Source organism: Narcine bancroftii, chromosome 4, assembly GCF_036971445.1.
Source record: "Narcine bancroftii isolate sNarBan1 chromosome 4, sNarBan1.hap1, whole genome shotgun sequence".
NCBI classification, from domain to species: Eukaryota; Metazoa; Chordata; class Chondrichthyes; order Torpediniformes; family Narcinidae; genus Narcine; species Narcine bancroftii.
In genome coordinates this window covers 214,096,564-214,115,472 of record NC_091472.1, presented here as the reverse complement: position 1 = coordinate 214,115,472, position 18,909 = coordinate 214,096,564, and the positions used below count along the sequence as shown (strand labels likewise).

General features: G+C 41.2%; 1 protein-coding gene across 5 annotated transcripts in view; it reads right to left on the bottom strand.

Moving 5' to 3' along the window:
- Window positions 1-18,909, bottom strand: part of LOC138761575 (partitioning defective 3 homolog B-like) — a 1,428,627-nt gene that overhangs the window by 492,643 nt on the left and 917,075 nt on the right. The window lies entirely within an intron of this gene.

Here is an 18,909-nt window from a genome sequence, read left to right as displayed (position 1 = left end):
TGGTTATCCTTTACTTCACATGGATACAGCGTGACCTGCCGAGTTTCACCAACATGAAAGCAATTTTCCCTTTGTACAGTGGCACGAGGTTCCTATCACGTGTCTGGAATGGTCCTTGAATGCGACCTGACACTGTGCACTTCCTACTTGATTAATCAGCAGTAAATTTTGCTCTGATAAATTACATGGTCTAAAAAAAAGCAAGGTTGTACTTTCTTCAGAATTATACAGAAGAAGGAATCAGCAAGTTTTGTTTTAATACCAAGCTGTTCTTTATCCTCTGATTTGCTTCAGAAATTACTTTGGCCATACCAAAATAACTGAAAGCTCTTTGGGGGGACTTTTAAGCCAAGTGCCTCTCACATCAACATGTGATGGAAGTGCAGGACTAATCTATTCCTTGACAGCTGCCACAGTAAATTGCAACCTTCTCCATCCCCGGAAAAAGAAACGCCCATCAAAAGTCAGGCGACATTCAAACACACAATGGCTGAAGTTAGATGCATGCCATTTGCCTTCATCTGATGGATTCTGATAAATGCACTACCATCATTTTAAATAGCTTCTGTGCTGGAGATGCAGATGACATTTCTCCACCCATGGCAATCTTTTATGTAATGTGTCACATGCCAGGCCGGTGTGAATGTTGTGACGGACAATCCTTAGATAGATATGTAAGGAGTGGCAGAACCCTCTCAACTTTGATGTCAAAACCAGGAAGTTTATTGTGTTCCCTCCTTCAAGGATTTGGCAACAAAATCTACCAGCAGTCACAGAGCTGCTTGAATTGTTGCAGAGATGTCTCTAAGTGCTCATGCGAAGCAGAGGAAAGACTCCACATGCCTTATACTCTACAGGCATTGTTAACCTCTTTTGTAGTTCCCCTGTGAGCTGCAGCTTAAAATTGCACATTTACAGGTGATCTGTTTCCCTGTGTTTTGTACTCTTGAGCTTTGTACTTCCCTGTATGTATATGTCTGTACTGAAGGGTCTGCATAAGATCATAAGGAGAAGTTACATTGAATGAGATTAAACAATATCTGAGCTGACATTGTGCTTTAATCCCATACATCTTTTTCTTTATTATACACTATTTAAATATAATCTTATCAATCGTTCCATTCTGAGTTACTAATTGTAGCCGTGATAGCTGACACATCCTGGTTTATTCTTGTTCATCAGCATTCTTACTACTACTTTCCATCACACTTCAACAACTGTTGGCTCAAAATCTCTTACGCCTATGCATGATACATATCCCTCCATTCCTGCATACTCATGTGCTAATCTGGAAGCTTCAGGAAAACCTCAATCATATCTGCTTCCAACACTATCCCTGGCAGGTTGCTCCAGGAATCATAACAGCTCCTGTCTGAGCAGTGATATGGATCCGTTGCAGTTCACCTATTGTCGCAACAGGCCTATGGCAGATGCCATCTCACTGGCTCTACACAAAACCCTGGAACACTTGGACAGCAAAGGTGCATTCATCAGGATGCTCTTTATCGACTATAGTTTGGCATTTAACTCCATCATCCCCTCAAAACTGATCAGCAAACTCCAAGACCTGGGAATGTAATTGGATCCTGGATTTCCTCAGCTCCAGACCACAATCAGTGAAGATTGGTAAGAACATCTTCTCCACATTACCGGAGCACCACAGGGCTGTGTTCTTAGCCCCCTGCTCTACTCACTTTATGCCTACGACTGTGTGGCTCAGTATGATAATAACACCTTCTATAAACTTGCTGATAATCCCACGGTAGTGGGTTGTATAAGGAAAGGGGATGAGTCAGCGAACAGGAGGGAGATTGAACACTTGACTGAATGGTGCACCAACAACAACCTTGCACTCAATGTCACCAAAACTAAGGAGCTGATTCTTCACTTCAGGAAAGGAAAGCCAGATCATTGGGGATCAGAGGTGGAGAGGGTGAGCAAACTAAGTTCTAGGAAGTCACTATCTCAGAGGATCTTTCCTGGACCCAACACACCAATGAAGAAAGCACGTCAGCACCTCTGCTTCCTCAAGAGTTTGTGGAAGTTTGGTATGGCACCAGAAACCCTGGCAAATTTCTACAGAGATGTGGTGGAAAGTGTGCTGACCGGCTACATCATGGTCTGGTGTGGGAACAGCAATACCCCTGAGCATAAAGCCTTCCAAAAAGTTCTGGACACAACCCAGGACATCACAGGCAAAACCCTCCCCCTATTCAGTACATCCACAGGGAATGCTGCCATTGGAGGGCAGCAGCAATCATCAAAGACCCACACCACCCCGCACAAGCTCTGTTCTCACTCCTACCAACAGGAGAGAGGTCTAGGTGCCACAAGATTCACACCACCAGGCTTAGGAATAGCTGCTCCCCCTACACCATCAGACTCCTTAACGACAAACTCAATCCGAGATTCATTTAAGGACACTTCCTTATGCACTTTGTTGATCTTCTTTGTTCTCTCTGGATTGCACAGTCAGTTTGTTTACATTTGTTATCGGTTTACAGTTCTTTTATTTGTTTACACATTTACACTGTGTACAGTTTATTTTTTGCACTAGTAATTATCGTAATTCTGCTGTGTCTGCAGGAAAAAGGAATCTCAGGGTTGTATGTGATGTCATGTATGTACTCTGGACAATAAATCTGAATCTCCCACTCTCTGTACATCTCCTTTAAATACGATGTCTTGACGAAGGGTTCTGGCCTGAAACACTGACCACCCATTTCTTCCAGTGTTTCATTTCAGATTACCGCATCTGCAGTCTTCTGTCTATCTCTTTTAAACCTTTTCCCTCTCACTTCTGATTTTTCAACTACTCGGGGACATGCGTTTAAGGTTTTCATGTGGCAAAAATATCCCTAGGCATTTTACAATGCAATTATCATACAAATTACTAATGGGGATTTGGGCAAACGGATACTCGTTTAGATGACCAGAGTCTTGGTTAAACGAGAATTGTAAAGGCATGTAGAGGTTGTGATTCAGAGAAGGAATTCCAGAACACAGGGCAAGAGAAATTAAATTTAGGGATGCTGATATCTTGGTGGATTATAGTGAGGAAGGGGTAAGACCAGAGAAGATCTGAAGTGAAGGAATTGAGATGTTCTCTATCTGAGGGTCTGTGTGTTGTGTAAAGATGGAGGCTTGGGCGTGAGATCGGCTGCAGGCAGCAGTATGTTCTACAGAGAGCGAATGAAAAGGCAATGGCTAGCCAACAGTGATATCAATGGGTAGCAACACAAGGGCAAGAGTTCCAACTGTAGGGAATCTGAGGTGGACAGGATTGGGTAATATTATGTGATTAAGAACAAACTTACAAAGGAAACCAAAAATAAGTCATTAGAAGAAAGATGCATCAAAATCATGACCTGATTATTTTTAATTCACCTCTATATTTGTCATTGACTGGACAAAGTGCATGTTGGCTGCTTGTTAATGATCTTTTACTGACCTGAATCCTAAAAATACATTTTCCTAAGCATTTCTTCAGCTTTTTAATCATCTTAAGATTTTCTGGACTGGTTTTAGCACAATAACTGCACCTTTAATGTTATAATTTGATCATATGAAAGCAAGGACTCTTCTAGTTAAATAAGGTACAATGTGACAGAAATTTGTATTCCATTTGAGATACAAATCAGCTGAAAATCAGAGACTTGAATTGAAATAATGCCATTTATGTAGGTATGAGGATTGAATTGGCTCAGGTGGCTAGGGAAATTTGATTCATAAGTTTGCTGACAAAACATTTGAAAATATTTTCATGTATGTCACATACTTATTGGAAAATACAGCAGAAGGTGGTCTCTAAGCCCCTGGAGGCCATTCTGCATCCTAGCAGAGCACCTGACGAGTTTCTTTTGTCTTGTTCTCTCACGGACATGCATCTTATTCTCACCCATGCACGCCCGCCAACTTCCTTTTCTGATTGCTTTGCTTCTTGCTTATGAGAAGAGGCCAATTTGAGACATTGGGCACTGGGGGGAAACTCCACGCAGACATGGGGAGAGTATGCAAACTCCTCACGGACAGCACCAAGGTCAGAATGAAACCTAGGTCCCGGGAGCTGTTGGCCAGCAGCACTAAATGCTGCATTATCGTGCCATCCTGCATAATAACAGGTGCACCCAGAAAAATGTGGTTAAAAGTATTAGTTAACGCAAGGAGGGTATTACAAGCTCACATTTAATTTAGTGATTGTCATTTTAAGGATTACTGTAGCTGCAACCATTCACAGCATGTGGCGAGATCGAGTGGCACCATTAAGTATTGACTATAAACAAAGGGATGTTCTGGAAGAACCAAGATCAATGGTTGTTTATTCAGGGAAAACAGATGGTGAGAGAGAGTCATGTGATTATGAGTCATGGAATTGGAACATTTAAAGAAATAGAATTTGGTATAATCAGCCAGCCATCTGATAAACACAATGGTGGAATGACTCTGTGTGAAATGGACTACTCTGCCAATTTTCCTGTCAGGGGAATTATTGAACCAGCATGACCATTGTAATGGTCATTTTGGTTGACCCATATCTGGGTAAAGAAAAGGGGAGAATTGCTTCATAGATTGTGAGCATTGTGATGGTCATTTCGTCTGACCCATGCCTGGGTTTTGGAAGCATCATGGAAGCCACATACTTCGTTTCTCTTAAGCAAGGAAGAGGGGAGTTGTGACAATCATTTGTATGAAAGGAAATTTCTCTGGAAGCAACTCGACAAGAATTTGTGAGTTTACAGCAGTCTGATCACTCAGTCTCTCTCACCTCCTTCGTGATAACTGTGCATCAGTTGAAAAGTCTGAGTTTTAACATAGGATTTCTAAGACTGAAATTTGGAATTATTTTCCAAAATTGTACCTAAGCTGGGTATTCCACATACACACAAACACATGCATATAAATATATTCGCACATTGTTGGGGTTAAGTTAGCTAAGTTGTTAATAGTTATTAATAAACATATTGCTTTCAAAGAAAAACAATAACAGTCTCTTGGTGAATTTCTATTATTGCTGGTCTGCGACATTAACAAGTTTGGGCAATGAATGCAGTGGTCCTTAAAGATCGGGGCACAGAATGGGAATAAATGGAGTCACGTACAGGTTGGCACTGTTGGTAGGCGACTGTTCTATAAATCAGGACTGGTCCTCACCCATTCATAATTTATCTTGATGAAATGGACAAAATGATACTGTGCTTTGAATCCGAGGTTTGCTGACAAAATATAGGACTTAATATGGAGAGCACAATCTTGGAAATTGTGAAGTTATTCATACTTGCAAAAAAAATTATTACTTGATGTATGCTGGGATCTTGACCATCTTGACAAGGTTTTGTTAGACTGACCATCCAAATCTCTCTGGGTCATGGTCCATCAAGTCCACACCTGGCCATCGACCTCGCAGCTACACTAAGCCCCTGTTTTACTTCCTATCAATAACTCCACCCCCTCCTCATGGATTCTACCATCCACCTACACACAAGGGACAAATAACCTTTGAAGCCGCATGTTGTTTGGAAGGTGGAAGGAAAATGGAGCACCAGGAAATAGTGACACAACTGGGAGTATTGGAGACGCTGGTTTGATCCTGACCTTGGGTGCTATATGTATGGGGTTTGCAGGTTGTCCGTGTGTGGGTTTCCTCTCACATCTCAAAGACTTGCGAGTTGTTAGATTAATTGGCTGCTGTGAATGACCCTGGTGTACATGAATGACCTCTGGTGTAGGTGAATGGCCCCTAGTATAGGTGAATGACTCCAAGTGAGGGTGAATTGCCCCTCGTGTCGGTAAATGGACCCTGGAGTACTGGTGTAGGTGAATGGCTTTTGGTGTGGGTAAATGGCCCCTAGTATAGTTTTTTTTTTTTTTTTTAAATTTTTTATTTTTCACACCATAAATCACAATAGCCATGATATACACTTTTTCTTTTCCACACATTTACAGTGACTTTTTCTCCCTCCCCCCTCCCTCCTCCCAAGCCACCCCCCCATCCCCCCCCTCTCATCCATTTTAGTTATACAATCTAGGTTGCATTAATTCAGTTAGACAATGTTGTCATTCAACAAAAATACACCAGAAATTCTACTGAGTCCATTCTTTTCTTTTCTTCTCCTTCCATCAATTTAGGTAATGTTTGTTCCCGGTAGGTTTTCGCTATTGTATTTAATGTAAGGCTCCCATACTTGTTCGAATATTTCAATATTATTTCTTAAACTATATGTTATTTTTTCTAATGGAATACATTTATTCATTTCTATATACCATTGTTGTATTTTCAAATTATCTTCCAATTTCCAGGTTGACATAATACATTTTTTTGCTACGGCTAGGGCTATCTTGACAAATCTTTTTTGTGCATCTTCCAAGTCAATTCCAAATTCTTTATTTTTTATGTTACTTAGGAGAAAGATCTCTGGATTCTTTGGTATATTGTTTTCTGTTATTTTATTTAATATCTGATTGAGATCATCCCAAAATTTTTCTACTCTCTCACATGTCCAGATTGCATGAATTGTTGTTCCCCTTTCTTTTTTACATCGAAAACATCTATCAGATACTGTTGGGTCCCATTTATTTAACTTTTGCGGTGTAATGTATAGTCTGTGTAACCAATTATATTGTATCATACGCAGCCTCGTATTTATTGTATTTCTCATCGTTCCAGAACATAACTTCTCCCATGTTTCCTTTTTTATCTTTATATTTAAATCTTGTTCCCATTTTTGTTTAGTTTTACCATTTGTTTCTTCATTTTCCTTTTCTTGCAGTTTAATATACATATTTTTTATAAATCTTTTGATTAACATTGTATCTGTAATCACATATTCAAGGTTACTTCCCTCTGGTAAACTCAAGTTGCTTCCTAATTTATCTTTCAAGTAGGATCTCAGTTGGTAATATGCCAGCACTGTATCTCCCGTTATATTGTACTTATCTCTCATTTGTTCAAAGGATAAGAATCTACTTCCTGAAAAACAATTTTCTATTCTTTTAATCCCTTTTTTTTCCCATTTTCTAAAGGCAAGGTTGTCTATTGTAAAAGGGAGTAGCTTATTTTGCGTCAATATTAGTTTTGGTATTTGGTAATTTATTTTATTTCTTTCTACACGAATCTTCTTCCATATATTGAGGAGATGGTGTAATACTGGAGAAGTTCTATGTTGTACCAATTTTTCGTCCCATTTATATAATATGTGTTCAGGTATCTTTTCCCCTATTTTATCTAATTCTAGTCTCGTCCAGTCTGGTTTTTCCCTTGTTTGATAAAAATCTGATAGGTACCTTAATTGTGCGGCTCTATAATAATTTTTGAAGTTTGGCAATTGTAAGCCTCCTTGTTTATACCATTCTGTTAATTTGTCTAGTGCTATCCTCGGTTTCCCCCCTCTCCATAAAAATCTCCTTATTATTTTCTTTAACTCTTTGAAGAATTTTTCTGTCAGTTGTATTGGCAATGCCTGAAATAAGTATAGTATCCTTGGAAAAATGTTCATTTTAATACAGTTTATCCTTCCTATCAGTGTTAGTGGTAGCTCTTTCCAATGCTCTAAATCGTCCTGTAATTTTTTCATTAGTGGATTGTAATTGAGTTTATATAATTGGCCTAGATTTTTGTTTATTTGCACACCTAGGTATCTTATTGCCTGCGTTTGCCATCTGAATGGGGATTCCTCCTTAAATTTTGAGAAATCCGCGTTATTCATAGGCATTGCTTCACTTTTATTTACGTTTATCTTGTATCCCGACACTTCTCCATATTCCTTCAATTTCTTATATAGTTCTTTTATTGATAGTTCTGGTTCTGTTAAGTACACTATCACATCATCCGCAAACAGACTGATTTTATATTCCCTGTCTTTTATTTTTATTCCTTTTATATTATTATCTCTTCTTATCGATTCTGCTAGTGGTTCTATAGCTAGCGCAAACAATAATGGTGATAGTGGGCATCCCTGCCGCGTTGACCTGCTTAAGTTAAATTGCTTTGATACATGTCCATTTACTGTCACTTTCGCTAACGGTCCCTTATATAATGCTTTAATCCAATTAATATACTTCTCCGGTAAACTGAATTTTTGCAATACTTTGAACAAGTAATTCCATTCTACTCTGTCGAAGGCCTTCTCTGCGTCTAAAGCAACTGCTACTGCCGGTGCTTTATTTCCTTCTACTGCATGAATTAAGTTAATAAATTTACAAATATTGTCTGTTGTGCGTCTTTTTTTGATAAATCCAGTTTGGTCTAAATTTACCATTTTCGGTACCTGTTCTGCTAATCTGTTCGCTAATAGTTTAGCTATTATCTTATAATCTGTGTTTAGCAGAGATATTGGTCTATATGATGCTGGTGAGAGTGGATCTTTCCCTTGTTTTAGTATCACTGTAATTATTGCTGTTTTACATGAATCTGGTAAGTTTTGTGTCTCATCAATCTGGTTGATTACATCCAGGAGGGGCGGTATTATTAGGTCTTTAAATGTTTTGTAGAATTCTATTGGGAGTCCATCCTTTCCTGGTGTCTTATTATTTGGTAAATTTTTTATTATCTCTTGTATTTCTACTGTTCCAAATGGTTCTGTTAATTTATTTTGTTCCTCTATTTGTAGTTTTGGTAGTTCAATTTTAGTCAAAAATTCATCTATTTTCCCTTCTTTCCCTTCGTTTTCGGTTCGGTATAATTGTTCATAGAATTCTCTGAAGTTTTCCTTAATTTCTTTTGGATTATATGTAATTTGTTTGTCTTTTTTCCTTGTTGCCAATACCATTTTCTTAGTTTGCTCTGTCTTAAGCTGCCATGCTAGGATTTTGTGTGTTTTTTCCCCTAGTTCATAATATTTCTGTTTTGTCTTCATTATATTCTTCTCCACCTTATATGTTTGTAATGTTTCATATTTTATTTTTTTATCCGCCAATTCTCTTCTTTTGGTTGTATCTTCCTTTATTGCTAATTTTTTTTCTATGTTTATTATTTCCCTTTCCAACTGCTCTGTTTCCTGATTATAGACCTTCTTCATCTTGGTTGCATAACTTATTATTTGCCCTCTAATGAATGCTTTCATTGCGTCCCATAGTATAAACTTATCTTCCACTGATTCCGTATTTACTTCAAAGTACATTTTTAATTGTTTTTCAATAAATTCTCTAAAATCCTGTCTTTTAAGTAGCATGGGGTTTAATCTCCATCTATACATTCTTGGAGGGATGTCTTCTAGCTCTATTGCCAATAACAGGGGTGAGTGGTCCGATAATAGTCTAGCTTTATATTCCGTTTTCCTAACTCTCCCTTGTATGTGGGCTGATAACAGGAATAGGTCTATCCTTGAGTATGTTTTATGTCTAGTCGAGTAGTATGAGTATTCCTTTTCTTTTGGGTTTTGTTTCCTCCATATGTCCACAAGTTTCATTTCTTGCATTGATTTAATTATAAATTTGGTTACTTTGTTCTTCCTGTTAATTTTTTTCCCCGTTTTATCCATATTTGGATCCAAATTCAGATTGAAATCCCCTCCTATTAGTATGTTCCCTTGCGTATTAGCTACCTTCAAAAAGATATCTTGCATAAACTTTTGATCTTCTTCGTTAGGTGAATATATATTAAGTAGATTCCAAAGCTCTGAATATATCTGACATTTTATCATAACATATCTCCCTGCTGGATCTATTATTTCCTCTTCTATTTTAAATGGCACATTTTTGCTAATTAATATAGCCACTCCTCTTGCTTTTGAATTATACGATGCTGCTGTTACATGTCCTACCCAATCTCTCTTTAATTTCTTGTGCTCCAATTCAGTTAAATGTGTTTCTTGGACAAATGCTATATCTATTTTTTCCTTTTTCAGTAAATTTAGTAGTTTCTTCCTTTTAATTTGGTTATGTATTCCATTAATATTTAGAGTCATATAGTTCAGCGTAGCCATTTTATATTTTGTTTATCTTCTCTTTCCGTTTTTCCATCATTACCTTTCCTCCTTTTCCATTTCTGTTTTCTTATTTTCAACTCTTTACCAGACAACATTCCTACAACATCCAACATTTTCCTTATTCTCCTATTTCTATCTTCTTTATCCCCAATCTCCCCTTCCCCTCCTGAGTTGCCCTTTATCCCTTGTCGGACAACCACATCTCCCCTCTCCATTTGGATTTGCGAATCCACTCGCAAGCGTCAACTGATTTTGCAGTGACCGCTCTTTTCCCCCCACCCAGCCCCCCCCAGAAAAGATTTTGTTTTTTATATGTCACAAAGGTCACTCTTTTAGTTCCCTCCTTATTCTCTCTATTCCATTACCTTCCCTTATTAATTCTTGTCTATACTCTCTATGTTTTCCTCTAATTACAGATACTTTCACATATGCCCATTGTCTCTATTCACTCTTATACCTCTTTACCCGCATACATATCAATCGTGGTCATTTTTACCCTCCTTACCCGTCTTCATCCCTCAGTCTATTTTTGTCTTTACCCACATACATATCAATCGTGATACTTTTTGCTCTCATTACCCGTCTTCATCCCTCAGTCTATTTTTGTAATTGTTCTGCAAATTTTCGTGCTTCTTCTGGATCCGAGAATAGTCTGTTTTGTTGTCCTGGAATAAATATTTTCAATACCGCAGGATGCTTCAGTGTAAATTTATATCCTTTCTTCCATAAAATCGCTTTTGCTGCATTGAACTCTTTTCTCTTCTTTAGGAGTTCAAAGCTTATATCTGGATAAATGAAGATTTTTTGCCCTTTATACTCCAGTGGTTTGTTGCCCTCTCTTACTTTTTCCATTGTCTTCTCCAGTACCTTTTCTCTTGTAGTATATCTTAGGAATTTTACTACAATAGATCTTGGTTTTTGTTGTGGTTGTGGTTTAGGGGCCAATGCTCTATGTGCCCTTTCTATTTCCATTTCTTGCTGTAGTTCTGGACATCCTAGGGCCTTAGGGATCCATTCTTTTATAAACTCCCTCATATTCTTGCCTTCTACATCTTCCTTAAGGCCCACTATCTTTATGTTATTTCTTCTGTTATAATTTTCCATTATATCTATTTTTTGGGCTAGTAATTCTTGTGTCTCTTTAGTTTTTTTATTAGATTCCTCCAATTTCTTTTTTAAGTCTTCTACCTCCATTTCTGCTGCTATTGCCCGTTCTTCCATCTTGTCCATTTTTTTCCCCATTTCTGTTAAGGTCATATCCATTTTATTTATTTTCTTTTCTGTGTTGTTTATTCTTCTTCTTAAATCATTGAATTCCTGTGTTTGCCATTCTTTAAATGACTCCATGTATCCTCTAACAAGAGCAAGTACCTCCTTTACCTTGCCTTTCTTTTCTTCTTCTATTTCCCTGTACTCTTCCTCTTCCTCTTCTTCTTCCTCTAGGTTGACCATCTGTTGTTTCTTTGCTGCCCTTTCCTCCTCTTCTTTCTTGTTTCCATTGTCTTCTGTGGTCTCTTCTTGCTGCAGGTGTTCTGCAGCTGTCGTTGCCGGCTGTGGAGATCGACTCCCCAGCTGGTCCCCCCTCCCGTCGGTGTTTTTTTTCATGCGCATCGCGCATGCGCGACTCCTCGCGCATGCGCGGTTGCGCACTTTTACTCGGCTCTGTGAGCCATTGTTGTAGTTCTCTTTCTACCGACCTGAAGTAGTGGGGTCTTCTCTCCACAGCGGGCCTCTTCGGACAGGTAAGGCCTTCACCTTTTTCCTCCGTTGTCTTCTCTTCCTCTCTTCTTTCCGTTGATTTTGATTTTTCTCCTTTTGTCTCCATCTTCTTTCCACCTTTATATTCACTTTTCTTTAACTTGTATTTCTGTGCCTTTGTATTTTCTCTTGTTTTTCCCGACTTTTCTGGAGAGGGCTGGAGTTCACCGTCCGGCCACTACTCCATCACGTGACTCCTTCCCCGCCCCTAGTATAGTTGATTGACCCCTGGTATAGTTGATTGACTCCTGGTGAAGGTGAATGGCTCAAGGTGAGGGCGTATGACTCCTGGTGTAGGTGAATGACCCCTGGTGTAGATGAATGGTTCCTGGTGTAGGTTAATGACCTCTGATGTAAGTAAATGTCCCCTGATATAGGTGAATGACCCCTGGTGTAGGTGAATGGCTCCTGGTGTAGGTGAATGACCCCTGGTGTAGGTGAATGGCTCCTGGTGTAGGTGAATGACCCCTGGTGTAGGTGAATGGTTTCTGGTGTAGGCTAATGGACCCTGGTGTAAGTGAATGGTTCCTGGTGTAGGCTAATGGACCCTGGTGTAGGTGAATGACCCCTGGTGTAGGTGAATGTTTCCTCTGTGTGTGTGTGTGTGTGTGTGTGTGTGTGTGTGTGTGTGTGTGTGTGTGTGTGTGTGTGTGTGTGTGTGTGTGTGTGTGTGTGTGTGTGTGTGTGTTGAGTTAGTGACTGATTGGAAATGGCATCCTCTCCTCCCACCACGTTGTGGTTGTGGCTCCTCGGTGAGACCGAATGTAAATTGGGTGACAGCCTCATCAAAGTACCTCTATCTGCACAATTTGCAGATATTTGCTCTGCATAGAATGAACTGTGCATCAACTAGTAGTACAGTCAGCAGGAAAAGAGCAACAACACATTGACAACAATGGTGGCTCAGGTCATGTCTGAAAAGACATCAACATTAGATATTCAGACTGATACAAAGCAGAGTAAAGAAGTAGTTGCAGAAGAGTGATTGTAAAGACAGCAAAATTGGGGAGGGAGAGAAAAGAGGAGAGGAGGGAGAAGGGAAGAGAGAGAGAGGAGGCTAGGGTGGGAGAGTGGGGGAAAGGAGAGAGGTGGAAGGGTGGGGAGGGGGTGGGAGAGTGGGGGAGAGGAGAGAGGTGGAAGGGTGGGGAGGGGGTGGGAGAGTGGGGGAGAGGAGAGAGGTGGAAGGGTGGGGAGGGGGTTGGAGAGTGGGGGAGAGGAGAGAGGTGGAAGGGTGGGGAGGAGGTGAGAAGAGAGGGGGTGGGAGTGTGGGGGAGAGGAGAAGGGATGGGAGAGTGGGGGAGAGAGGGAGTATGGGAGAGAAGAGGGGTGAGAGAGTGGGGGAGGTTAAGGAGTGGGAGAGTGGGGGAGGTTAAGGAGTGGGAGAGTGGGGAAGGAGAGAGGGTGGGAGAGCAGGGGAACAGAGAGGGGGTGGGAAAGTGGGGAGAGGAGTGGGAATATGGGAGAAGAAAGCATGGGAGAGTGAATGGAAGGGTTAGGGAGTGGGAAAGTAGGGAAAAGGGAAGAGAAAAGTGGGAGGGAGAAGGGGGGACAGAAAAGGAGGAGAGGGTGAAGGGGCAGTAGAAAGGAGAGGCAGGTGGGAGGTGGGAGAGAAGCAAGAGGAGAGGGTTGGCAAGGAGGGGAATGGAGGAACAGGTGAAAACATGAATGAATGTGGATGTGTGCAGCATTTCATAAGAGAGATGAACACAGCCATATAGAAGATAAATATTGGAAAGGTTGGATGAAAAGAAATCCAAAAAGCAAACAAATTAAAACAGAGGGTGGGATTGAAGGAGGGAGAGGGAGAGATAAAGGCAACTGTGGAAGCATGGGAGAGGAGCTGGTTAAAGCTTACTGCAAGGTAACCTTTAACAGGGAAGACAGTAGAGCAGCAATGGTAGGAGTTTGTGGGACAAAAAAATGGTGGCACTGCCGGGGCAGCTCCACAGAATCCTACTGACCAGTCATGTGGCTGATTGCTCCATAAGGGGTTTGAACACCCTGTTAAAAGAGCAAATGGCATTTTTTTATCAATCTTGCAGCCATGGAGGTCTGTGCCCAAGATGGCAGTGCCTGTTCTGGGCAGCATACCATGAAGGGTCGCAGTCTCTGTGGAGCATCGAAGGTCACCAGGAACAGAGCGAACAGCCTGCAATGGGAAGGAGAAGCTTGGGAAAAGATCCTACTCGGAAGGAGACCACAGCAGCAGATCAGTGAGGGGATCAGTGGCCGAATGACCCCACAGGCTACGATAGGCCGGCGACTTGTGGTCAAAGGTCTCACAGAGGCTACAAGCTGCTGGTGACTTGTGGTCGGAAGACCCACACAAGCTGCGGGCTGCCGGACACTGACTCATGGAAACAAGGTATCGCAAGCGTGATTCAGAAGGGAGCTGAGGACAAGAAGTGCCCTTGAAGGGCCTCAGGCGCTAAAGGCTTCCTGATCATTTTGGGCTACCAATGGTTTGAAGAAGAGTTTGTGCGGCTGCAGAGACTGAGGCAAATCTTCTGACACTCTGGGTCTCTGAAGGGACTTCTCCTTTCATTTTTTTGTTAGGGGGGCCGGGCAATGCTCATGGTGACTCTTTGCTTGCCTTACGGCAGACAAAAGTTTATGTATATCATGTCATTTACATTTTTATGCATTATTACGTGATAAATGTAAGGAGTATTGAACCTTGACTAATTTAATGATGCAGATGAATAATCATTCTCAAAGGGAGGTTGAGACAATTGTGGCCGAAAAAGGAAGTCAGAGATACTGTATCCGGGAGGAGATCCGAGAGAACATAAATCCAAAAGACAGGGCATACGGTATTGCAAAAATATGCGGGAAGTCAAAGGATTGGGTAGTTTTTTGAACAAAAATAATCAAGAAGGAGCATAAAGATGAAATATGAAAGTAAGCTAGCTGATAACATAAATGAGGAAACATGAAGTTTTCTTTTAGGTAAATTAAGAGTAAAAGAAAGGCAAGAGTGGACATTGGATCACTGGAAAATGACGCTGGAGAAGTGGTAATGGGGAGCAACGAAAGGATGGATGAATTGAATAAGCATTTTGCGTCAGCCTTCACTGTGGAGCACACTAGCGACAGGCCGGACATTTGAGAGAGTCAGGCAGGTTAAGTGATACTAATACTAAGGAGAAGGTACTTGTGAAACTGAAGAGGCTGAAAGTGGATCAGTCACCTGCACTGCATGGACTAAGCTTCAGGGTTCTGAAAGAGGTACCTGAAGAGATTGTGAATGCATCAGTAGAGATCTTTCAGGCATTGCTAGGAGTTGAGAATGGCTCCAGAGGAATGAAAAATTGCTATCGTCTTTAAGAACAGAAAGAGGCAAAAGACAGGATATTACAGGCCAACCTCAGTGGTTGGCAAGATTCTGGAGAACATTATTAAGGATGAGGTTTTGGAGTACCTGAAAGCACAAAGATAAAGTAGGCTGAAGCCAGCATTGTTTCCTTCAGGGAAGATCTTGCCAGACAAATCTGTTGGGAGTTCTTTGAGGAAGTAACAAACAGGACAGACAAAAGAGAGTGGATGATGTTTCCTAGATCTTTAGAAAGCCTTTGACAAGGTGCCTCACACGAGGCTACTAAACAAAGGAAGATCCCATGGTCCTATGGGAAAGGTACTGGCATGGATAGAAGATTGGGTGACTGGCAGAAGGCAAAGAGTGAGAATAAAGGGGGCTTCTTGCGGCTGGCTGCTGGTGCTCCACAAGGGTCAGTGTTGGGTCCGCTACTTCTCACGCTGCATGCAAACGATTTGGATGACAGAATTGACGTCTTTGTGGCCAGGTTTGAGGATGATATGAAAGATAGGTAGAAGAGCAGGAGGTACAGAGCCTGCAGAGGGACTTGGACAGGTTTGGAGAATGGGGAAAGAAGTGGCAGAGATGGAAAAAAGCACTTTGGTGGAGGAATAAAGAAGTATACTATTTTCTAAGCAGGGACATAATAAAAACAGTGGACCAAAGGAACTTGGGAATCTTCGTGAAAGAGTCCCTGAAGGTTAACTTGCTGCTGAGTCAGTAGTAAGGATGGCAAATCCAAATTCATTTTGAGAGGGCTACAATATAAAGGCAAAAATGTAATGCTGAGACTTTACAAGGTATTGGTCAGACCATATTTGGAATATTGCAAGCAGTTTTGGGTTCATACCCAAGGAAGGATGTGCTGGTGCTGGAGAGGATCCAGAAGAAATTTCCAAGAATGATCTTGGGGATGGGAGGGTTAAAGTATCAGGAGTTTGATGACTCTGGGCCTGTACTCATTGGAGTTTAGAAGGATGAGGTGGGAGGGCATCTCATTGAAACACTCCCAATATTAAAAGGATGGATTGAGTGGACGTTTCCAGCAGTGGGAGAGTCTCAGACCAAAGGGCCTCAGAATAAAAGGATGTCCCTCTGGAACAGAGATGAGGAGGCTTCTTCAGCCAGAGGATGGAGAATCTCTGGAAGTTGTAGCCAAGGACAGCCGTGATGGTCGTCACTGGGGAAATTTAAACTGTAAGTTGAGAGGATCTTGATTAGTCAGGATGTCAAGAATTATGGGGAGAAGCCACGGGAAAGGGGTTGAAATAAAAAACTACATCGGGCATAATTGGATCAGCGGAGCAGACTTGATGGGCTGAATGGCCTAGTTCTGCTCGTACGTCATGGTCTTACTGGGAGTGATGGAGAGAGAAAGAGAGGGAGACTGAGAGGGAGAGAGAGGAGAGAGGGAGAGGGAAAGAGAGGAAGACTGAGAGGGAGGGAGAGGCAGGGCAGAGAGGAATGAGAGGAATGAGAGAGAGAGAGAGAGAGAAAGGGAAAAAAAAACACTGATCATGAGATTTCAAGAAACAGAGGAAATCATTCCAATTTCTGAATATAAAGAACACATGGGCGAAGACACATTCAGATAAAGACCACCTTTTCGGATTAAGCAAATGAAATAGCAGTACTGTTTGAAAATAAGTATTCACAGCTTCAGTACATGGTGAAGCTATTCTACACACAGAGCTCAAACAACAAATATATTTGCTGGGTCATTTCTGACCCAAGACCTTGAAAATTACTTCTCAAGCAGAGCTACACATCAGAGATCCCCTGGAGGAAAAATAACAAATAAATACATCACACAAAATGATCCCAGTCCGTCAACCTCTCATCTCATCTGCTGTCTGATGCGCTCATTATAGGGTGCAGAACACATCACAGCTGTAGCTATTTAACTGCAAGAAATGTAACCAAAGGAAATGATGGCGGTTCAGAGAGTCAGTAAAACATAAAAGGATCATAGAACTCTGAATTCCCTTTGTCCTGGGTATTTATTATGGTCCCTGTACTACATTGTGGTTTTTTTTTTATCTTCTGAGTGTTTATTTGCAACAAAGGAGAATCTCGGGGGTACTTGTGAGAGGTCAGAGCTGTTAATTAGCTGCATTGTGTCCCTGCTCCAGGGACTGGAGAAAACGAACAAGAAATGTTCATAAGGCAAAATGGTCGCAAGTCCTTGTGCCGTGGGCAATCAGGCCTCCTCGATGCAAACATCGCCTCCTCCCAACTTCTGTGCGGTAGCGCCATAATAAATTCGTGAGATTCATAAGAAAGGAAGCCATATGCACTTAAGGCCCAAGATTTTGTGTATGTTTATATCCATCAAGGTGAGGGAATGAACCAACTCAAACTGTAATGTCCATTATAGAATAACGGACCTTACATTTCAACCAATGTGTAATCAACGTTAGATCCCTGAATTGTGTATCATTTTCATAATCTAGTGGACTCAAAACCCCACCAGCAACTCTGGAGAGTTTGCCCAGCTTTAGAGGTGGTACAAAGGAGGTTCACCAGGTTGATTCCAGAGATGAGGGGGGCCAGCTTATGAGGAGAGATTGAATTGTCTGGGACTGTATTCGCTGGAATTTAGAAGAATGAGAGGGGAGCTTATAGAAATGTATAAAATTATGAAAGGCAGAGATAGGTAGGTAGGAAAGTTGTTCCCATTGGTGGGAGAGATTAGAATTACGGGACATAGCCTTAAGATCCAGGGGAGTAGATTTAGGATGGAAATGAGAAGGAATTGCTTTTCCCAAAGGGTGATGAATCTGTGGAATTGAAGCAGTGGAGACTACATCAGTAAATATAGTTAAGACAAAGTTGGATAGATTTTTATAAAATGGGGGAATTAAGGGATACAGAAAAAGTCCAAAAATTTGGATTCCCGAAAACCGGACCACCTGAGAATCCAGACTCTCAAACTTTTGCTTTTGTGTGTGTGCCTGCGTGGGTGCATGAATGCGTAAATGCCACAGATGCACAGCGGCAACAAGATTCAATTATTGTCAAGTAATAAAACAGTGTCATACACAAAATTGCTTTTGTCTGCTGTAAGACAGACAGATTCACCATTGGCAGAAATTGCTTGAAGCGCCTCTTACAGTTAGAGAAAGAGAAGCAAAAGAGAGATTCCCCAGAGTCACTGAATGTCTGTGGATTTGCCTCCAGCTCTCCCGCAGCCACACAGAGTCTAGTCCAAACCATTGGCAACCTGAGGTCCAGATCTGAACCTCCAATATGATTAGGAGCCCTTCAGTGCCCTCGGCATCCCCTCGCATCCCGGTTCTGATACCTGGTACCTCTTCAGCCATTCACCAGCTGTCCATAGCCTGATGAGAGTCCCTTGATTATAGTCTCCAGCAGCCCTTGCTTGGTACTAACTGATCTTACTTTTCATTGTGACTCTGTATTCTGTAAATTGTACTCTTCACACAGCTATATGAACGTTGGTAACCTGTTAGTCTGGATGCAGAAGAACCCTTCTCATTGTACTGAGTAAAATATGACAAATCAATTTAAATTTAAAAACTTAAAGGTGACCTAGTTTAATTATGTTCAACATATGTTCAATTGAGCCCCACTCATGAGATTCTTTGCTCACAATTCATTCCCAATAAATTTAATTTCAGATAGAAACAAGGCTGCATTTGGGTCCATCCATGTAGCATCTTTGGAAAAACCTTTGCAATTCACTCTCATATTTTCCCCCACAAGATTAAAGTTTTTCCTTGCTCAATTCACTAGATCTGCATTTATTAACACTTTGGACAAATCACAGCTTCATAAGGTGTAGCGTGGCATGGTTAAGGCATCGCTATTACAGCGCCAGTGACCCAGGTTCAAATACGGCGCTGTTTGAAAGGAGTTGGTGACCTGCATGGGTGTTTGCCAGGTGTCCTC